General features: G+C 41.4%; 1 pseudogene; it reads left to right on the top strand.

The window, feature by feature from the left end:
• LOC124776168 overlaps positions 1 to 24,066 on the top strand; it is a 52,115-nt pseudogene extending 28,049 nt beyond the window's left edge.
• Positions 24,067 to 24,456: the final 390 nt, after the last annotated feature.

The raw sequence follows: 24,456 nt of genomic DNA, 5'->3' as shown, positions 1-24,456 counted from the left end.
TATGAAGGCTGTCAGCGTTACCACCTGCACAGATACTAAATGCTCCTTTTGTGAAGACCTTTTATCTTGAGAACACTTTTAACTTTGTTTCACAAATGGCAGCACAGTTTCAAGAAAGCTTCTTAATTTAATGTAATAGTTAAAATAATACCTTCAGCAAAAGATGTGTGCGTTGGAGTGGGGAAAAAGATTGGAGATGTATGCAGTTTAATTTTTGTAAATTGTTAAGAAGGTTAACAGCTTGGCATGCTAAGATAAATTCAGACATTCTCTAAAAAAAGAGAAAAAGATTAATTTAACAGAATCAGTGAGGTATACAAATATAACAACAGACTTGTAGAACCATTATTTTGTAGGTTAGATTAGATTAGATTCAGCTTTTGTTCCAAGACCCAAAACATGAGATGATTCTCATGGGTGAGTAACATGCCAGAAAGTATAACATAAAAAATATAAAACATTTGAATACCCTGATCGTTTGTCAGGAGATTGTCAAACTAGGTGAATACAATACAAACTGGAACAGCTAATATTTTCAGAATTGATACGCTGTCAGACTCAAACATTGTTATGCACTATTAATAAATTTATCAAACAAAAAGTACATAATTTTGACTGTTATGACAAAGTGCTCTCAGAACTGAAATCTAACAGACATTCTTATTTAAGCTGGCCTAACAGCCACTGTTAAGATATTCATCTATAGGGTCTTTCAAACTCTGTTTAAACCATGCTTTATCTGATACCAAGTTTTTAATGGTGTCTTTCTTCCACAGATAAATTGTGTTGTAATGCGAGGTTTTAATGAAGATGAAGTGTGCAGTTTTGTGTAGTTAACAAAAGAGAGTAATGTTGACGTAAGATTTATCGAGTACATGCCTTTCAGCGGCAACAAATGGAATGATGGGAAGATGGTCTCATTTAGTGAAATGCTCCAAATAATTAGAAAGCAGTGGCCTAATTTCGATCCTCTTCCCAATGGGCCCAATGATACCTCAAAGGTACGTGCAGTATTACATATGAACATACATTGAAAATAATTTAATGTTTATGGCTTACTACCAATCACAAGAATACTTCACATCTGCTGGTGGTATGAGAGATGGACTGGTTTAGTTACATATTTCTCATCCCATTCAGTAAGTCTGTCCTGGCCTGGGTTTCTCTGCAGCTTTTCTGCAACTCTCCCCATTTCCTAAACCTTGACAAGCCTTTTCTTTCTTCCCTTTTCCTTCCCCTTCATTGTTTCTGCCAGAAGAAGAAGCCACTGGCTCCGAAAGCTTGCACATTTCCATATCTTTAAGGGGAGTTAGAAGGGGAAAACATTCTTTTTCACTTTTTTGGGTTTTTATCTGATTATAAAATTTGCAATTTTCCAAATAAAATGATATGTATATTACTTATAAACTTGCGTGGGAAGTATTTTATTTTATTTTCTAAAATATAATCTACACTAGTTGAAAATGTTAAAATTTTTACATGCATTGCTTCAAGACCTAATAAAATCGGTAATTTTTTATATACAGGGTAGACCATTGATCGTGACCAGGCCAAATTTCTCACGAAATAAGTGTCAAACGAAAAAACTACAAAGAACGAAATTTGTCTAGCTCAAAGGGGGAAACCAGCTGGCGCAATGGTTGGCCTGCTATAAGGCACTGCCATAGCTCAAACTGATATCAACTGTGTTTTTTAAAATAGGAACCCCATTTTTTATTACATATTCGTGTAATACGTAATATCTTAGAAGAAAGATTAAGAAAAGGCAAACCTACGTTTCTAGCATTTGTAGACTTAGAGAAAGCTTTTGACAATGTTGACTGGAATACTTTCTTTCAAATTCTAAAGGTGGCAGGGGTAAAATACAGGGAGCGAAAGGCTATTTACAATTTGTACAGAAACCAGATAGCAGTTATAAGAGTCGAGGGACATGAAAGGGAAGCAGTGGTTGGGAAGGGAGTAAGACAGGGTTGTAGCCTCTCCCCGATGTTGTTCAATCTGTATATTGAGCAAGCAGTAAAGGAAACAAAAGAAAAATTTGGAGTATGTATTAAAATTCATGGAGAAGAAATAAAAACTTTGAGGTTCGTCGATGGCATTGTAATTCTGTCAGAGACAGCAAAGGACTTGGAAGAGCAGTTGAATGGAATGGACAGTGTCTTGAAAGGAGGATATAAGATGAACATCAACAAAAGCAAAACAAGGATAATGGAATGTAGTCTAATTAAGTCGGGTGATGCTGAGGGAATTAGATTAGGAAATGAGGCACTTAAAGTAGTAAAGGAGTTTTGCTATTTGGGAGCAAAATAACTGATGATGGTCGAAGTAGAGAGGATATAAAATGTAGGCTGGCAATGGCAAGGAAAGCGTTTCTGAAGAAGAGAAATTTGTTAACATCCAGTATTGATTTAAGTGTCAGGAAGTCATTTCTGAAAGTATTCGTATGGAGTGTAGCCATGTATGGAAGTGAAACATGGACGATAAATAGTTTGGACAAGAAGAGAATAGAAGCTTTCGAAATGTGGTGCTACAGAAGAATGCAGAAGATTAGATGGGTAGATCACATAACTAATGAGGAAGTATTGAATAGGATTGGGGAGAAAAGAAGTTTGTGGCACAACTTGACCAGAAGAAGGGATCGGTTGGTAGGACATGTTCTGAGGCATCAAGGGATCACCAATTTAGTATTGGAGGGCAGCGTGGAGGGTAAAAATCATAGAGGGAGACCAAGAGATGAATACACTAAGCAGATTCAGAAGGATGTAGGTTGCAGTAGGTACTGGGAGATGAAAAAGCTTGCACAGGATAGAGTAGCATGGAGAGCTGCATCAAACCAGTCTCAGGACTGAAGACCACAACAACAACAACGTAAAGAAATATGAATGTTTTAGTTGGACCACTTTTTTCGCTTTGTGATAGATGGCGCTGTAATAGTCACAAACATATGTCTCATAATTTTAGACGAACAGTTGGTAACAGGTAGGTTTTTTAAATTAAAATACAGAACGTAGGTACATTTGAACATTTTATTTCGGTTGTTCCAATGTGATACATGTACCTTTGTGAACTTATCATTTCTGAGAATGCATGTTGTTACGGCGTGATTACCTGTGAATACCACATTAATGCAATCAATGCTCAAAATGATGTCTGTCAACCTCAATGCCTTTGGCAATACGTGTAACAACATTCCTCTCAACAGTGAGTAGTTCGCCTTCCGTAATGTTCGCACATGCATTGACAATGCACTGACGCATGTTGTCAGGCATTGTCGGTGGATTACGATAGCAAATATCCTTCAACTTTCCCCACAGAAAGAAATCCGGGGACGTCAGATCCGGTGAACGTGCGGGCCATGGTATGGTGCTTTGACAACCAATCCACCTGTCATGAAATATGCTATTCAATACTGCTTCAACCGCACACAAACTATGTGCCGGACATTCATCATTTTGGAGGTACATCGCCATTCTGTCATGCAGTGAAACATCTAGTAGTAACATTGGTAGAACATTACGCAGGAAATCAGCATACATTGCACCATTTAAATTTCCATCAATAAAATGGGGGCCAATTATCCTTCCTCCCTTAATGCCACACCATACATTAACCTGCCAAGGTCGCTGCTGTTCCACTTGTCACTGCCATCGTAGCTTTTCCATTGCCCAATAGTGAATATTATGGCAGTTTAGGTTACCGCTGTTGGTTAATGATGCTTCATCGCTAAATAGAACGCATGCAAAAAATCTTTCATCGTCCCGTAATTTCTCTTATGCCCAGTGGCAGAACTGTACATGACATCCAAAGTCATCGCCATGCAATTCCTGGTGCATAGAAATATGGTACGGGTGCAATCGATGTTGATGTAGCATTCTCAACACCGACGTTTTTGAGATTCCCAATTCTCGCGCAATTTGTCTGCTACTGATGTGTGGATTAGCTGCCCCAGCAGCTAAAACACCTACTAGGGCATCATCATCTTTTGTTGCAGGTCGTGGTTGATGTTTCACATGTGGCTGGACACTTCCTGTTTCCTTAAATAATGTAACTATCCAGCAAATGGTCCGGACAATTCGATGATGTCGTCCATGATACCGAGCAGCATACATAGCACACGCCCCTTGGGCATTTTGATCACAACACGATATCGACCTTTTCCGCAATTGGTAAACGGTCCATTTTAACACGGGTAATGTATCACGAAGCAAATACCGTCCGCACTGGCGGAATGTTATGTGATACCACATACTTATATGTTTGTGACTATTACAGCAGCTGGCCGGAGTGGCCGAGCGGTGCTAGGTGCTACAGTCTGGAAACGCGCGACCGCTATGGTCGCAGGTTCGAATCCTGCCTCGGGCATGGATGTGTGTGATGTCCTTAGGTTAGTTAGGTTTAAGTAGTTCTAAGTTCTAGGGGACTGATGACCTTAGAAGTTAAGTCCCATAGTGCTCAGAGCCATTTGAACCATTTTTGACTATTACAGCCCCATCTATCACAAAGCGAAAAAAGTGGTCCAGCTAAAACATTCATATTTCTTTACGTACTACATGAATATGTAATAAAAAATGGGGGTTCCTATTTTTAAAAAATGCAGTTGATATGAGTTTGACCTATGGCAGCGCTATCTAGCAGGCCAACCATAGCGCTATCTGGTTTCTCCCTTCAAGCTAGACGAATTTCGTTCTTTGTAGTTTTTTCATTTGATGCTTATTTCGTGAGATATTTGGCCCGGTCACTATCAATGGACCATCCTGTAGAAAGCTGTGGATTGCTGTGTTATAAAGGTTAAATTATGTGTTTGTATTGGTAGCACTGTCAAAAATAGTATGGTATCTTTTCATAGTATAAACATGCTTTGTATATCGAAGTGCTAACGTTTTTCCGAGGAAAAGTGACGAATAGACTGGTAAATCTCTCAAAAAGTATGACTCCAAAATGAAGTGTTTTTAAGAAATTTGGGTTTCATGGTAATAAATTTTTGAATAAAGAGAAACATTGTGTTCAGCATGTGGTGTGTGAAGTTACAGACAATGAAATACTGGCAAACTCATGAGTATCTAGCGAAACACCCATTAGTGCTTCGAATATTAAAATGAAACATAGTGATAACACAGTTATCTCAAAACAAAACTCATGTAAACGGTAGGTTAGGTTATATTCTGCTACATTTACACATCCTAACAGGGGTGTTATGTGAATGTGTGTGCTGTATGTATGTGGAGGGCCAGTTAGTTTACATGAAGACATTGAGGTATCAAATGGACTAGCCAGGAAACTTATCATTAATTCTGCCAGTTGTAAATAAACTCATTCATTTTGGAGTTCTGATAAGTGTAAAGATAATTATTTTAAAATAAATATTAGGTAGTTTTATGGATTGAGAGCTATTGGCAAAGGACACACTGCAGCAGAAACAATGTGTGTCGTGATGTATATGCCACGCCCACATTGTAAAATGGACAAGTATGCAGGATTTATTGGAGCTGCTGTGAGATCTGCTGCATGTGAGTCAATTAAGGGTGCTGCAAATGAAGCTGCTGAAATAAACGATGGTATGATTGACATATCAGTAGCTTTTGGGGCACTTGGTAGAAGCGCAGCTGCAGTTCTAAGAATTCTGTTGCTACAGTGACCAGTGTGGATACTGGAAAGCTAATAGATTTCCAGATTTTAACCAAACATTGTTATAAGTATAAATCAGGGAATGAAGAAGGGCATATCTGTGACAGAAATTATGAAGGACAACTAGTCGTACGGAGGCCCGTGCAGCTGTTGAAATTTATAATCGATCTGTAAACTAAAGGGGAGTGTGTTACACTAAGTTCTTAAGTTATGCAGACTCAAATGCATATAACAGTGTAGTAGCCACTCAGCCTTATGGTAAGAAGCTTGTCACAGAAATGGAATGTGTTGGTCATGCCCAGAAGAGGATGGGTACCAGATTGAGGAAGTTGAAACAAAGTTTGAGAGACAAGACACTTTCAGGTGGTAAGACCATATGAAGCAGGCTGACAGACAACATGATTGATGAACTACAACAGTATTATGAGATTGCCATTAGAAATAATACTGAGGATTTGTTGAAAATGAAGCAGGCAGTATGGGCTACCTTCTTCCAGAGACTGTCAGCTGATGATAAACCAGTACACCATCTTTGCCCTCCTGGATCTGGTTCATGGTGCAATTACTGCAATGCCCAGTACTCAAACAGGTCATACAGCCATAAACATTCTATCCCAGCAGCAGTTGTGGATATCATAAAACCTGTTTACAGAGACCTGCCAATCCTGAATTATTGAAGAAGTGTCTGCATTGTCAGACTCAAAATCCCAATGAGTCGTTCAACAATCTTATAGTGTCAGTGTCATCGTAACTGCCGTCTGCGTCACATCTGCTGTGCAGCGAGCTACGCTAATTTAAGTATTAACTCTATTTTTCTTACTTGTCACTTCTTCTTCCGTGTGTTTTTGCTTTTAGGAAGCTTTAATTGTCGAGTGCTAGTAATAGTGTTCCATAGATTTTGTGTTTGTTTTGAATACAGTCAGAGAGAGTCCGTTTAGTCAGCCATAGTGCCAGTAGTGCTAGTGTTTGTTTTGAATACAATCCAGAGACAGGTAGTGCTATTTTCATTGTTTTCTACAGGAAGTGTCTAGTAACCACAGTTTAGTCAACTATCAGCCGCCTTTAGTGAATTAGCAGTCTAGTTATAAGTTGATTAACTCTCAACAGTAAATTGATTTCTTAGGATGGATAGGATGTGAGACTGCTGTGTACGGACACAGGAGGAGCTGGCCACTGTTCGCGAACAGCTGAACGTGTTGATGGCCGCGGTTAGCCGTCTTCAAGCAGTGGTGAGTCTGGTGCGTTGCATGGTACACCCCAGGTGTTACATGCTTCACCCACTGACCCTGCTGTCGACACATCTTTGCGGGTACCAGGCGCGATTGGGCCACCCTCTTCCCAAGGGGAGTGGCGGGTTCAGCGGTGTTCGCGGCGCACGAGGCGGAGGGTCAGTGTGGAGGCTGGCCGTGTGGCATCGCCCGTTCTGCCTGTGAGTGGACATGTGGCCACTCCTTCAGCAAGGTCCGAGCAGGCACATGGGGGGAGGGGTTTATTAGTTATTGGGAGCTCCAACGTTAGGCGGGTGATGGAGCCCCTTAGGGAAATAGCGAAAAGGTCGGGGAAGAAGGTCAGTGTTCACTCTGTCTGCTAGCCGGGGGTCTCATCTGAGATGTGGAGGAGGCCGTGCCGGCAGTGATAGAGAGCACTGGGTGCACCCGACTGCAAATTGTTGCTCATGTCGGCACCAATGACTCCTGCCGTCTGGGTTCAGAGGTCATCCTCAGTTCGTACAGGCGGTTAGCGGAGTTGTTGAAGGCGGAAAGCCTCGCGGGGTGGAATCTGAGCTAGCTACACTCCTGGAAATTGAAATAAGAACACCGTGAATTCATTGTCCCAGGAAGGGGAAACTTTATTGACACATTCCTGGGGTCAGATACATCACATGATCACACTGACAGAACCACAGGCACATAGACACAGGCAACAGAGCATGCACAATGTCAGCACTAGTACAGTGTATATTCACCTTTCGCAGCAATGCAGGCTGCTATTCTCCCATGGAGACGATCGTAGAGATGCTGGATGTAGTCCTGTGGAACGGCTTGCCATTGCATTTCGACCTGGCGCCTCAGTTGGACCAGCGTTCGTGCTGGACGTGCAGACCGCGTGAGACGACGCTTCATCCAGTCCCAAACATGCTCAATGGGGGACAGATCCGGAGATCTTGCTGGCCAGGGTAGTTGACTTACACCTTCTAGAGCACGTTGGGTGGCACGGGATACATGCGGATGTGCATTGTCCTGTTGGAACAGCAAGTTCCCTTGCCGGTCTAGGAATGGTAGAACGATGGGTTCGATGACGGTTTGGATGTACCGTGCACTATTCAGTGTCCCCTCGACGATCACCAGTGGTGTACGGCCAGTGTAGGAGATCGCTCCCCACACCATGATGCCGGGTGTTGGCCCTGTGTGCCTCGGTCGTATGCAGTCCTGATTGTGGCGCTCACCTGCACGGCGCCAAACACGCATACGACCATCATTGGCACCATGGCAGAAGCGACTCTCATCGCTGAAGACGACACGTCACCATTCGTCCCTCCATTCACGCCTGTCGCGACACCACTGGAGGCAGGCTGCACGATGTTGGGGCGTGAGCGGAAGACGGCCTAACGGTGTGCGGGACCGTAGCCCAACTTCATGGAGACGGTTGCGAATGGTCCTCGCCGATACCCCAGGAGCAACAGTGTCCCTAATTTGCTGGGAGGTGGCGGTGCGGTCCCCTACGGCACTGCGTAGGATCCTACGGTCTTGGCGTGCATCCGTGCGTCGCTGCGGTCCGGTCCCAGGTCGACGGGCACGTGCAGCTTCCGCCGACCACTGGCGACAACATCGATGTACTGTGGAGACCTCACGCCCCACGTGTTGAGCAATTCGGCGGTACGTCCACCCGGCCTCCCGCATGCCCACTATACGCCCTCGCTCAAAGTCCGTCAACTGCACATACGGTTCACGTCCACGCTGTCGCGGCATGCTACCAGTGTTAAAGACTGCGATGGAGCTCCGTATGCCACGGCAAACTGGCTGACACTGACGGCGGCGGTGCACAAATGCTGCGCAGCTAGCGCCATTCGACGGCCAACACCGCGGTTCCTGGTGTGTCCGCTGTGCCGTGCGTGTGATCATTGCTTGTACAGCCCTCTCGCAGTGTCCGGAGCAAGTATGGTGGGTCTGACACACCGGTGTCAGTGTGTTCTTTTTTCCATTTCCAGGAGTGTATTTGTAGTATCGACCTCCGCTATCGGGTGGCGAAATGTAGGGTCCCCCTGAATAGGTCACGCGTGCACTACATGCAGGAAGCGGCTACAAGGGTAGCAGAGTATATGTGGAGTGCACATGTGGGTTTTTTAGGTTAGAGAATTCCCTCCCTAGGCCCGACAAGACACCTCCTGAGATGTGGCAAGGTAGGAGTAGACAAAATGCAACAGGGAATAACAATACTAATGTGCTAATAGTAAACTGCAGGAGCGTCTATAGAAAGGTCCCAGAACTGCTCTCATTAATAAGCGGTCACAATGCCCACATAGTACTAGAGACAGAAAGTTGGCTGAAACCAGATGTAAACAGTATGAAATTCTAAACTCAGATTGGAATGTATACCGGAGAGACAGGCTGGACAGTGAAGGGGGAGGCATGTTTAAAGTGATAAGAAGTGCAATAGTATCGAAGGAAATTGACGGAGATCCGAAATGTGAAATAATTTGGGTGAAGGTCACGGTTAAAGCAGGCTCAGACATGGTAATTGGATGTCTCTATAGGCCCCCTGGCTCAGCAGCTGTTGTGGCTGAGCACCTGAAAGATAATTTGGAAATATTTCGAGTAGATTTGCCCAACATGTTATAGTTCTGGGTGGAAATTTTAATTTGCCGGATATAGACTGGGAGACTCAAACTTTCATAACGGGTGGCAGGGACAAAGAATCCAGTGAAATTTTTTAAGAGCTTTATCTGAAAACTACCTTGAGCAGTTAAACAGAGAACCGACTTGTGGCGATAACATATTAGACCTTCTAGTGACAAACAGACCCGAACTATTTGAAACAGTTAACGCAGAACAGGGAATCAGTGATCATAAAGCGGTTACTGCATCAATGATTTCAGCCGTAAATAGAAATATTAAAAAAGGTACGAAGATTTTTCTGGTTAGCAAAAGTGACAAAAATCAGATTTCAGAGTACCTGATGGCTCAACACAAAAGTTTTGTTTTAAGTACAGATGGTGTAGAGGATCAGTGGACAAAGTTCAAAACCATCGTACAATATGCGTTAGATGAGTATGTGCCAAGCAAGATCGTAAGAGATGGAAAAGAGCCAGCGTGGTACAACAACCGAGTTAGAAAACTGCTGCAGAAGCAAAGGGAACTTCACAGCAAACATAAACATAGCCAACACCTTGCAGACAAACAAAAATTACGCGAAGCGAAATGTAATGTGAGGAGGGCCATGCGAGAGGCGTTAAATGAATTCGAAAGTAAAGTTCTACGTACTGACTTGGCAGAAAATCCTAAGAAATTTTGCTCTTGTGTCAAAGCGGTAGGTGGATCAAAACAAAATGTCCAGACACTCTGTGTCCAAAAAGGTACTGAAACAGAGGATGATGGACTAAAGGCCGAAATACTAAATGTCTTTTTCCAAAGCTGTTTCACAGAGGAAGACTGCACTGTAGTTCCTTCTCTAGATTGTCGCACAGATGACAAAATGGTAGATATTGAAATAGATGACCGAGGGATAGATAAACAATTAAAATCACTCAAAAGAGGAAAGGCCGCTGGACCTGATGGGATACCAGTTCAATTTTACACAGAGTATGTGAAGGAACTTGCCCCCATTCTTGCAGCAGTGTACCGTAGGTCTCTACAAGAGCGTAGCATTCCAAAGAATTGGAAAAGGGCACAGGTCATCCCTGTTTTCAAGAAGGGACGTCGAACAGATGTGCAGAACTATAGACCTATATCTCTAACGTCGATCAGTAGTAGAATTTTAGAACATGTATTATGTTCGAGTATTATGACTTTTCTGTAAACTAGAAATCTACTCTGTAGGAATCAGCATGGGTTTCGGAAAGACCGTGTGAAACCCAGCTCACGCTATTCGTCCACGAGACTCAGAGGGCCATAGACACGGGTTCCCACGTAGATGCTGTGTTTCTTGACTTCCGCAAGGCGTTCGATACAGTTCCCTGCAATCGTTTAATGAACAAAGTAAGAGCATATGGACTATCAGACCAATTATGTGATTGGATTGAAGAGTTGCTAGTTAACAGAACGCAGCATGTCATTCTCAATGGAGAGAAGTCTTCCGAAGTAAGAGTGATTTCAGGTGTGCTGCAGGGGAGTGTCGTAGGACCGTTGCTATTCACAATATACATAAATGACCTCGTGAATGACATCGGAAGTTCACTGAGGCTTTTTGCGGATGATGCTGTGGTATATCGAGAGGTTGCAACAATGGAAAATTGTACTGATATGCAGGATGATCTGCACCGAATTGATGCATGGTGCAGGGAATGGCAATTGAATCTCAATGTAGACAAGTGTAATGTGCTGCGAATACATAGAAAGAAAGATCCCATATCATTTAGCTACAATATAGCAGGTCAGCAATTGGAAGCAGTTAATTCCATAAATTATCTGGGAGTATGCATTAGGAGTGATTTAAAATGGAATGATCATATAAAGTTGATCGTCGGTAAATCAGATGTCAGACTGAGATTCATTGAAAGAATCCTAAGGAAATGCAATCCAAAAACAAAGGAATTAGGTTACAGTACACTTGTTAGCCCACTGTTTGAATACTGCTCAGCAGTGTGGGGTCCGTATCAGATAGGGTTGATAGAAGAGATAGAGAAGATCCAACAGAGAGCAGCATGCTTCGTTATAGGATCATTTAGTAATCATGAAAGCATTACGGAGATGTTAGATAAACTCCAGTGGAAGACTCTGCGGGAGAGACGCTCAGTAGCTCGGTACGGGCTTTTGTTGAAGTTTCGAGAACATACCTTCACCGAGGAGTCAAGCAGTAGATTGCTCCCTCCTACGTATATCTCGCGAAGAGACCATGAGGATAAAATGAGAGAGATTAGAGCCCGCACAGAGGCATACCGACAATCCTTCTTTCCTCGAACAATACGAGACTGGAATAGAAGGGAGAACCAATAGAGGTACTCAAGGTACCCTACACCGTCAGGTGGCTTGAGGAGTATGGATGTAGGTTTGTACTGGTAAAGCAAAGTATGCAGCACAGTTGGCCACTACGGAGTCCAGAAAGAAGAAAACAAGAAAAAACTTAAAAAAGATCAAGAGGATGATATACAGTATGGTGCAGGGTGCTTCTGAGTGACTAAAAATAAAATGTTAAGCTTATATTGAGTTACAGTCTATTAAAACTTTAAAAACTCTTCCTGAAAATTTACATTTTCTCTTGCATTTTTCCCTAAATCTCAGAAACTACTTCGAGTAGCAAATTCAAATTTTCAGGGAGTAATAACATACGTATCCTGAGTCTTCTTAACTAAAAGAAAAACATAATGTTATGTATAAATAAAATTATTTAGAATAACATACAAAAAAGTACACAAAATTTTAACTGTGTAATTAAAAAATTGTATTTCCAAAAGCAGTGGCTGAAATGCAATTATTGTAAGACTCAGAACATATAGTTTAATGTCCTGTAAAAGTTTCTTGTCAATGGCTACAGTTGTTCCTGAAATACGGGGAAGTTAAGTCACTAAATTTAACATTGTCAGGATAGGGTGTTCAAACTCCCCTTAATGCACGTTTTCTCCTTCCTCCACTTGGTGAGCAACACATTTACAGTATTTTCACAACAGCAGTAGCTATTTTCTTACAATTTCTTTTTGCAGGCATACCATGTCCCGGGCTTCAAGGGATGCGTGGGATTTATTACCTCAATGAGTGAACACTTCTGTGGCACATGCAACCATTTACGGATAACAGCTGATGGCAATTTGGAGGTGTGTCTCTTTGGGAATTCAGAGATATCTCTCAGGTGAGTGATGAAACATAGAATAATCATGTCCAAGTGAAAATTCATGTGAGGAAACCATAAAATTACTAGAAGACTGACAGACTGATCAGTATTTTACCTTCAGGAGGTGAAATTCCAAAACTTCTTATAGACACATTCGTTCCTCTTGTCCTCACATTAGTTGTGGAGTCCGAGTGACCTTTCAGACCTTCAGGAACTTATCCCTCTTTCCTCTCTCATGAAGGAACTGATAGTTCCAAATACTGAGTATAGAATAATACTTTCAAACTGTTTGCCATGCACATTAGGTATGTGGTTGGTATATGGAAGAGATAAACTGCAGTTAAATCCAGCAGGTATGAAATGAGTTATCTTTTCTTGAAGCTTTCAGCTTGCACCCTCCTCCCTCCCAGACATACAAACCAGATACCTCTAGCTAAATAATTTGTGAGTATATATAATTTGCCTCTGTCAACATCATGTTACACTAACCTATTTGTGAGATTAAATTAAAGGAAAGTAATCAGAACTGGAAATTATGTAAAGACATTTTTAGCTATGTCCCTAGGTTTTAATAAAGTTAACACAGTATTTCTGTCCATGTGATGGTAACTATGATTTGCCAGCCACCGTTGCCAAGCGGTTCTAGGCACTTCAGTCCAGAACCGCGCGACTGCTACGGTCGCAGGTTTGAATCCTGCCTTGGCTCAGATGTTAAGTCCCATAGTGCCCAGAGCCATTTGAACTGTGATTCATGATTATCAGAGTCTATATGTTCCAAATAAAAATTGGAACTTCATGTGTATAAATGGACAAATTATTAGACAATGGGACCAACAACTGACACTTTTAAATTGATGACTAGACTAAGAGATTAATAATAGGAAAAATACTGCAAGATACTTGGCGATAAGTTTGTTTCAGGACAAGGTAAGGGGGGTGGGGGGTGGGAAGAATCAGCTCTCTCTTTGTGAGCATACCAGAAATCCTTTATCAACCCAAGGTAAAATAAGATATAAAAATACAGGGTCAAACAACTAATTTAAGTATCTTAAAAACCAAATGACTAATAAAATTGGAAGCTAAGAAAAGTAAGTTCGTAGTAAGTAGGGTGAAACACAGGGGGCTGCAACATATTGCCATTGTTGTTTGACTTGTCTATCAAAGAAAAAAGAAATGGATCAAAACAAAATAAAAATGAGAATGGAAATGTATCAGAAGCAGATAGGAATAAGCAAGGAACATATTCTTTAATAAATAATTAAAAAAAAAGAAACTGACATGTGAGGCAGATGTTCCTACAATTTTATGTTCAAAGCACAGCAGTCTGTGAAAGCAAAATATTTATGACATTGAAAAAAGAAAATCAGTGAGTGAAAAGTGTGTGTAGGTGAATTGTGGTGAAAGACTGGATATTGGAACTTCTGTTAGGCTGCCCAGTATTAGTTAACTTGGTAGTAAAGGAGCAAGTTTGCAAGGGCAGATAACTGTTTGGCTACGTAAAATAGAGTGGGAGTATGGAAAAGCTAGTCCAAGATAGGATGAAAAAGATAACAGCAACTTAAAAAATGAATTGATAAGTTACCATGAACCCCATTCCAATCTAGTGAATGCAGTGGTTGACAATATCTTGTGACATTCGCCTATAAGGCTCAAACAATAATTGCTAAATAAAAATACAAAATGTTGACAAGACTGTATCTAAGCTGTCACTCTCTTTTGAAACAAGGGTGTTTAAACCAACAAACACGCAGGAAAGCAGGGACAACTCGCACACTAGAGAAGGATGGGCAGTATCATTGAAGGAGTGAGCATAAACTGTGTGGAATATGTGTGGTACAAGAAATGATAGTAAGAAAAAAAAAAGAAGAAGAAGAAGAAGAGGAAAAATGTTGATCTGGAAACAAGGGAATAAAAATTTGCCACGTGAAGAGACAATATGGTACTGTGCTGATGAGTGTGTACAAGTGGTGATATACAATATACATTGATAAAGGAACTCTGCATTGGTCCCAGAAGACCACGCAATGCTCTTCGAGAGATGTCCTCTACTATATATCTATGGAGAGTTAGGGGATCAGTATACAACTCTCCAGGCTGTTATCAACTTCCAGAAGTTGAAGACACTACTTCTCACTTGAGTAGCTCCTCAGCTGGAACTACAAGCAGAGTGTACCCTATTCCAGTCTGTCCACCGAGCAGAATTTCCCAGCTCTACAAGGAATTGAACCTGATCCCTTTCTATGGCACGCCTGTGGCATACTGACTGCATAGCTGTGGCAAGAGTCATAATATACACTTGTGAACAATTGAGTTATAACTATTCTGTTTATTGGGGAGAGAGTATGTATATTTCCAACGTGAGTGAAATAGTTTAGTGTATCGTAACTGGAATGTATTCAGACCTCGTACTTGTTGTGTAAGAGCGCAGTGTCTTAGACACTTGTAGTGTTTGTCTTAGCATGAACTAACCGGTGAGCCTTACTTTCTAGTATTTTTAATTATATATCATTACTGGTGCCTCTGGCACTTATGTGTTGCAATAGCAATGCTTGCAATAGCAAACATTGAGTCAACCATGGTTTTTGGATTAGAAGTAGAGGTCAGCTGGGTTGACAGTGGGAATAGAGTGATGGGAAGTGGACAATAAGCAGTTATATTGAAGGGTGCATTATTTGATATGTTAAGGTTAATTACAAAACGTGGATTGGAGAATTTTTCACATTGAGCAGAAGTAAGTTTACAGGACCAGATGTCAAATTACACATGATCAGTGTGAATCCCTATAGTCAGCATGAACACTGGCACACAGAATAATTTATAGGTAGTCTTGCTGTATATAAAAAATCAGATTTGTGCTGAACTGTCATGAACAAACTGTCACTTCTCTGGAATAAATAGACTCTGATTTGTTAATTACATCTGTGTAAATGAAAAATATAGGAAAACATAGATTGCTGCTTACTGTAAAGGAGACATGTTACATTGTAGACAAGCACAATTAAAGAGGCACTTACATAAAGCTTTCGGCCACAGCCTTCATCAGCAAAAGAGATACAGAGAAACACACACATTCATACACACAGGCAAGCACATGTCACACACATATGACTGTCAACTCCAGCAGCTTGCCCCTAGCTGCTGGACTTGGCAGTTTTTTTTTTTCTCTGTGTGTGTGTGCGTGCATGCGTGCGCGCGCGGTAGGCTTGCTTGTGTGTTGTGCCTGTGTGCAACTTTGTTTTCTTTACGGTAAATAGTGATCTATCTTTCCCTGCACTGTTGATATTCCTACCTGGAATTTCCATTGTTTAATCAGTGTAAATAAGAAGGACACAGTTACATATATTCTGTCACTTCAAGACTAATACATGAAGTCAGTGGACATTATTTTTTATTGCAGAGGGTCTTTGTCACCACTAATAATTAATTTTGTGTTTCAGTTAATTAGACATGGTTTCATCCTTTCCTGGATGTGCTCTTTTTGTTAAATCTTCCTTCAAAAGATCTGATTTACTTCAAATTAATAAACCTGAGTATTCTGAAAAAGGAGGTGCAGCTTACAGCTGCAGTGTGACAGTTGATCACAGGGTGATTTTATCACTGCCATATCGTGGGTACCCATGGCTAGAGACACTTATTCTACAAGGGTGTGTAGTCATTGGGCTTTCTTGTACCACAGTGTCAAAGGTGTACTGTAAGCAGATTTATTCAAGGAAAATACTACCACAGTCAGCAGAGTGAACTGCTATGGGCAACAGGATATCATTGACAGGGGTTACCACTGACTAGCATGGCTTTAGCAGCGAACAGGTGGGCCACAATGTAGCAAATGACTCACCAACTCAGTGACAGTCAATAAACAGTAACCATTCATGCCACTGGGAACTGTCACCTCTTTGTGGGATACAAACATGCAATCTGCACACTGCTCGTCACACTTACAAAGATTAGCATTGGTTCGGAACAGCACCAGGGGATGCTCAAAGCATGCAGGAAGGTCGTCTGTCTGATGATTTGCGGTACATATTGCCAAGGTGGCAGGGAGCAAAATAAGGAGTGATCAAAAAAACTTCCATTTGAAGGCTGCATAGTTCAGATCAGTATGCCACACACACACACACACACACACACACACACACACACACACACACACATACACACATATCCATTCGCACATATACCCTGCTTGTGTCTGTATATGTGCGGATGGATATATGTGTGTGTGTGTGCGAGTGTATACCTGTCCTTTTTCCCCCCTAAGGTAAATCTTTCCACTCCCAGGATTGGAATGACTCCTTACCTCTCCCTTAAAACCCACATCCTTTCGTCTTTCTCTCTCCTTCCCTCTTTCCTGATGAAGCAACTGTGGGTTGCGAAAGCTTGAATTTTGTGTGTGTGTTTGTTTGTGTATCTATCAACATACCAACGCTTTCGTTTGGTAAGTTACATCATCTTTGTTTTTAGATATATTTTTCCCACTTGGAATGTTTCCCTGTATTATATTATATATCAGTGCTTTCCTCTCCCACCACTATCCTGCAGACCTTGTCCACAAACAGATCTCCCAAGCAATACATTCCTCCCCATCCAACAACAATGTTACTACCCCCAGACCACACAGAAGCATCCCCCTTGTCACCCAATATTATCCTGGCCTCGAATACATCAACTAATTACTCCGCCACGGATATGAATTTCTCAAGTCAAGCCCTGAAATGAGATCATCCCTTGACAATATTCTCCCCACACCACCCAGAGTTGCCTTTTGCCGACCCCTAACCTCCGTAACATCCTTGTCAAACCCTACAATATTCCCAGGCCACCTTCTCTACCCAGCGGTTCCTACCCCTGTAACCGACCACGATGCAAAACCTGCCCCATGCATCCCCCCACAACCAACTACTCCAGCCCCGCTACTGGTAAAACATACACAACTCAAGGCAGGGCCACATGTGAGACAACACGTCATTTATCAACTGACATGCCTGCACTGCACAGCCTTTTTCATTGGTATGTCGACAACTAAACTGGCTGAGCACATGAATGGGCACAGACGAACTGTCCGCCTAGGAGATGTCCAATACCCAGTAGCGGAGCATGCTCTCCAGCATAATTCTAGGGACCTAGGAACCTACTACACCATATGTGCCATTTGGCTTCTCCCGCCCAACACCAGTACCTCGGAACTGCGGAGATGGGAACTTGCACTCCAACACATCCTTTCATCCCGCCATCCCCCTGGACTGAACCTACGTTAACCAACCTCACTCCCATTTACTCTTTAGTCTTCTCCTCTTTCCTTTTCCTCTTTAGCCATTCATGCATCTTTTCATCCTACATAGTTGCGTTTATCTTTATACTATGTGCCTCTTTACTTCTGTATTCATCCTCCTTGGTTTGAAGCTGGCACAGTAATTACAGTAGAATTATCTTTGGCTTCCCTCTGACATCCATGCCTCCATCTTTGCCAACCTCCCTGTTTACCTTTCCCCTGTTGCTTCATAACCTGGGTTGTGAATAACTGAATCCACTTTCCCTTCTTCCCCTTTTTCCCCCTCTCTCCTCCCTGATGAAGGAACGAAGTTCCGAAAGCTAGGATACGTCAATTTTCTGTTCTGTTTTGTGTATCTATCGGCTGTACTGAGCTGAGGTAAGTACTGGTCAGGCCCTCTATCTCTTTGTTAGTATTTGTTTCGTATATATAAACACACACACACACAGACAGGGTGATGCGTATTAACATTTAAAAACCTCCAAAGCACTGTAGATGACCCTGAGACAAGTAATTTAATACAAGACACATGGGATCACAAATGTTGGATACGATACAAATGTTGGGAAATGTGTCAAAAGCGAATGACAAATGTCACCAGATGATGTACCTTGCCATGCTTGCAGTGGTTGAGCCTCTCGGTCTGTCACACTTGATCATCCCAACCCAAGTCAAGTATTCATATCATTGTGGCTACGGACACACATGTGCAACTTTAGTGATAGTGTTCAGGATTTGAGTCTTGCATCTGGCAGGCAGTATTTTTTCATTGTGTTAAACAATTATGTATTTATATTGAAGTTTATTATTTTATTTACCGGTCTTGCAGTTTCCTTGATTTCTTGCAAAGTACAGTACAATGAAAACCTACCATATTGCATAACAAGTAGATGAGTATAAACTTCAGAATAGCATCATCGCCATTAAATGACCTATGTTTTCTTTACTAACTAATGTCTGTAAACAAAAAGAGAAGGGACAGAAGCAAAAAACACAAAATCAGAACTGCTTTTGCTTGATTACAGCAGGGACAATAATTTTGTAACATCTACATTTACAACAGATCATATTTACAAAATGTTTTCAAAATTTGCTCTGTTTGCTCAAATGAAAGTATTGCACTGCTCAATCATTCCTTTACACTCAACCCCAACTGCTGCACATGCTGTGGGGTATGTCATCTGGTTATGTCATATGTTCAGTGTTTCTCACCAATTTTTGGGGTATTTTGAAATGTACAAAAAGGCAAATGCAGAAAGTTATCACATTTTGCTGCACATTACCTCCGTCACAGAAAAATAAAGTATACAAATCTTCTCAGATTTGCCACTGAATAATTTTGTGCAAGCCTCACAATATTTCACCAACACAACTGTTCATCATCTTCAGGTAGTGGTGGGTCCTGTCATCACTGCTGCAAGATGTGGCTGGTGATATTCGCACAGCAGAATTGAAATTTGTCAGGCTAGAAGCAGGAGTACGAATGTGTGGACAGGCACTCCCAGTTGGATGGAAATTCCGTTCATAGTAGCCTTCTGCTTATGTGTTGTGGGCAATGACTGCACTTCTGGACACTCGTGTGGTTAAAAGCTGAATTAACTCTCTGCAAGGTGCTGCATCAGGTCATACATTGGAGGATCTGGTTTCTACTGTTTTAATTTCATGGCAGTCAGTGCTGGATTCTGGGCAGTGCTTAATCAAAATTCCATATTCCTGTTGGTAAGATTGCCCATCGTATGGATACATGCCTCATTCTTAAAAACACAAGCCTAGAGTGATGATGCTGAGGATAAAATTTCAGTCCTCTTGGGAAACATGTGGTGCCCTGTATTCAGGCAGTGCTCTGCTACCACTAATTTACTGGGTGGCATTTTTGTCAGCGCTGTTGAACGCAGTGTTCTTGCACAATGTGAGGTGTCTGCCCTATATAAGATTTCCCATAATGGCATCAGATCTTATATATGACCTGTGTTTTCTAAGGTCAAGATTGTCTTTAACTGAACACAAACAATTCCTTAGTTTTGCTGGTAGACGAAAAACACACTTGATTCTGTTTCTCTTAGCGATTCTTCCTATTTTTGAAAACATGCCACTGAAATATGGCAAAAAAGCCATTTGCAGTGCTTGTCTTCATTTACATCCCTACACTGAACTTGCTTTGCTCAGAACACATTTCAAATCTGTTTGCAAGAATAAACATTCTGCTGGAACACTGTTCTTAGGTGTTACAGTTCACCAGGCAGACTGTCGGTATCTGAGATCACGTGTGCTCTATGTGCCAGGGAGTGTAAGGCACTACCACATTGTGCAGGGTGACGGCAACTTTTGGACCGCAAATATAACTCTGCATGTATCAGTTTTCAGTAGAGACTATGCCCCAGTGTTCTGTCAGCTTTTCTTCTAACCGTGACATCCAGGAATGGTAAGCTGCTATCTTTTTGTACTTCCACAGTGAACTGAATATTCAGATGGAGCGAGTGCAAATGCTGCAGGAACATAGGTAGTGTCTGTATTATGTGGGCCACACCACAAATGCCTCTTCAGCATTCTGCCAGAAGGAGGAATGTTGGATATTCACTAAGGGAAATAGAGGATCTCCCATGGGAACACTGTCCACTTGATCAAAGTAGTTGGTGTTACATAAGAAATAGGATGAGGTATGCACATGTTTAAACAGCACCACAATTTCTTTCTCAAACTTGCTGCTAATAACCTCTAATGAGGGCAGCAGGGGCACTTTTGTAAGTAATGATATAACATTTGAGCTAACTAAAAGATCTGAAAGTACTAGTTTAAGCATCTTCAGGTATTCTATGAAATCCTCTGAATTCTAAATATGATGGTCATAGTCATCCACATGATAAATTTCAAAGCTGTCACGTGGAAATTGCCAGTTGCATCTTGCAGCAGTGATGGTGGAAATCACCACCACCTGAAGATGCCAAAACGTTGTGTCACTGAAATATTGAGGGAGGGACTTGCATAATGTTATCTGGTGGGGAACCCAAAGTGTTTTTGCAACAGATCTATCAGGCAAGCCTGAAAATTCACATATACTCCAAGCAGTAAGTACCTGTTGTAAAATGGTCACATTAGTGAGCTTGGCAATTAATTAACAGTTTATCAATAAATTTGACTTCATTTTGCAAGAAATTGTGCTGTGTTCCACTACTCCCTCTTCAACAAAACTAATGTCACTTTCTGCTCCACCTCTTCAGCCCGAGATCTTATGTATACTCTTGAGCATTTGTGTAAGATACCTGTTTATTTATAAAAATAAAAGTAACTTCTATCATGACTTTCCCATTTTGTCCAGTGGGTTTGTTATCCTGCTGTTGCCTACTGCAGACTACAAGATTACTGTTGAAGATATCTGCAAAGTTTTTCTTCCTTTTTAGTGTACCAACATTTCACTGTGTGGTAATTGCCTGGTACTGTTTAACGGGTGTTTTATCTGTTGTTTCAGAGATGCAATACGAAGCAAATGCAGTGAGGATGACTTGCTTGCCATGATTGGGGCAGCAGTGAGAAGAAAGAAGAAACAACATGCAGGTAAGATACATTACAGCAAATGTAACTCTATAGATAGAAAGAAAATTTCTGCTTAACAAGTCATAGCAAACATAAGAGCAAAATAGAATGAAAAACAACAGTGATAGAACCTGTGTTTTTTGTGTAAAATTGGATTTAATTTTTTATTTAGTATTCATTCTGATTAATGCCCATTGGTCAACAGTACATTTCAGCCCTAGAATTTGGTTCTGCAAGGTCCACCAGATAACCATATATGGCTGTTGTAACTCCTTTATTGGACTTCAGAAGTTTTCCAGCAACAAATCTTTTTTTCTTTCTTTCTTTTTTAAAAAAAAGCTAAAATGCAGAAAACATCATAAAGGAAACACTAACAGAAAAGCATCAGTGTCCTTGAAACAATGGAAACTCCAGTAGGAATATCAACAATGTTGGAAAAGACAGATTACTACTTACTGATGAAGGCTGTGGCTGAAAGCTTTATGTAAGTGTCTTTTAATTCTGCCCATCTGCAGCCTAAGGTATCTTCTTTATGGTAAGTAACAGGCTGTCTTTTCCTTCATTATTCATTAGTGTTCTTTGTTTTTATTGCTGTTTAGCAAGCATTGTGTGGTATATAAGGGATGCGAATAGCGTCAGATGTTGAATCATCACTCTGGAGGATATGAAGGTGCTGCATATTGGTGTGAGACAGCATTATCTGATGAGAGTTTGAAAGAAACCTCATTGTGGATGTCCATTTGGTCGCCTGGTTAAACCTTGCAACATCTGTATTTTTGGAGTATTTGGATCTGACAGTGGCCTGATGTTGGAAAGTAAGGGCATACTCATCATCAATGTTCCAGTTGACTACATCAGACCACTACAAGGGAGCATCACTGTGTAGTGTACTGAGTACATTGTAACCTGTTCACGTCTGTGACTGCCATCTGAGAACAAGTACAGTAAACTCTCGTGCAGCTACACTTTTGGCTAGCTAGATTGACACTTGACAAGTTTTAATTTGCGTGCACCTGGAGCCAAGTATTTGCTGGTGTTTTTTGGCAATCTACTGCTAATCAGTGCACTGGTGCATGTCAAAAGTCCAAGTATCGTCAATTCGTGCGTGTGTTGGTTGAAGCTCTAGTGTGTTTCTTATTCGTATTGCATGGTTTCATGCCACTGCAATCTATTGGAACTCCTTGTAAGTACAGTACATACAGTATTGTTCTATGCAGCGCAACATAGCCCTGTCGAAACCGACAATTAGAGTGCGCCGCCTAACACTTTCCACTTGTTGTCGGTACATCAAAGCTGAGTGTTTAACAGTGAACGTACAACACTCTGTTGTGTTGACACGTGGGCTTGGGTAGAACAGAGGAAATGGCATAGATGTATTAAATGCTTTCATTTGATGGCTGCCACAGCCTGGTTTCAAAAGTCAAAAGTTTGTCTAGTGCATCTCGAGTGTTGTCAAGTTGTGCATCTGTGTGTTTCTGATTTGAGGTTTTGTGCTCCCACTATGTGCCTTAAAGTGTCCAGAGATAAAAGGGGCCAAAAACCATAAAGGACTCAGTCGAGTGTCTGTAAAAAGAACACTGAACGTGACTATGGGCATGAAACATAAAACGAATGTGATCTTGTTGGAAAAAGAGCTTCACTCTTTGCAGAGAATTGATGCTGGTGAGCCACCCACAGAAGTGGCTGCACAGTAGGAGTACAATTACTGATCGGAAGACAAATCGATCAGGAATTGAAAAATTTTGTTCCATCCAAACATTGGGCAGCGCAGTGAAATCTTGAAAAACAATGAGAAAAGGTGCACATCCTCAGTTAGAAGAGGTATTATTTTTGTGGCACGAATAAATAAGAGCCAAAGGTGTGTCAGTTTCAGGTCCTCTACTTTGTCAAAATGAGCTGATGGGCTGATTGAAGGAACGGAGTAAGAATTCCTCGGAAGTAATGGCCGGCAGGATCGTTTCAAGAAGCGGCATGGCATCCATGAAATTGCCATCAGTGCCAAATCATTATCTGGGGATGAAGCTGCTATGCTGATTTTAAGAAGAAACTGCACACAATCATTGACAAAGGAGGTTATACTGGCAATCAACTTTACAAATGTGATGAAATTGGGTTGAATTACAAAATCCTGCTAACGAAAACCCTTGCCTCTAAAGAAGAAGAAATGGCTTCCGGATCCAAAAAAATCAAAGATATATTTACTGTCCTTGCTTGCAGTAATGCCACTGGCAATCATAAACTGTGTCTTACTTTAATTGGCAAATCCAAAACACCAAGAGCATTTAGACACCAACCAACCAATTTGCCACTGAGGTACACGAATCAGTCTTAAGGCATGTATGAACAGTGCCATCTTCAGAGAGTGGTTCCAGGCAGAGTTTGTTCCAGCTGTAGTAAATTACATGGCAGGAAATGGACTTCCTTGAAAAGCGCTACTTCTTGTGGACAATGCTCCTTCTCACCCAGGTGATCTGCAAGATGGGGATATCAAAGTTGTATTTCTCCCACAAAATGTCACATCTCTATGTCAACCGATGGACCAAGGTATTCTTGAGGCGATGGAAAAACATTACAGACGCAAGATGCTGGAATACTTAATAGGTGTGATTGATGCTGCAGATGATTTTGTGGAAGCTCTTAAAAAATCGATGTTTTAAGTGTCATTCATTGATTGCTGAAGCTTGGAGTCTAATTCCTCCACTTCCTCTTGTTAGGTCTTGGAAAAAACTCTTAGATCGTAAGGCAACCTAAGTGGTGGGAAGGAGGAGGCAACACCGAACCTCAAGCTGACATAATTTTGGTGAATTTACTGGAGAAGCTGGTTGTAAAGACACACACTTCGGAGACATTGAAGAGTGGATGGAAAATGGCATTTTTTCATGTGACTGAGGATGAAATCGTCCAAATTGTGACTGATCATAAAGCGTCAGAAGACTATGTTTCTGATGATGAATCAGAGAAAAATATTCCTCACACATTCTGTTACAAAGTGATCCAAACTGCCCTGGAGTACATCAGCCAACAGGAGGAGACGATTTATCCTGAAA

This window comes from Schistocerca piceifrons, chromosome 2 (genome assembly GCF_021461385.2).
Source record: "Schistocerca piceifrons isolate TAMUIC-IGC-003096 chromosome 2, iqSchPice1.1, whole genome shotgun sequence".
In the NCBI taxonomy this organism is placed as follows: Eukaryota; Metazoa; Arthropoda; class Insecta; order Orthoptera; family Acrididae; genus Schistocerca; species Schistocerca piceifrons.
This window is presented reverse-complemented; position numbering and strand designations above follow the sequence as displayed.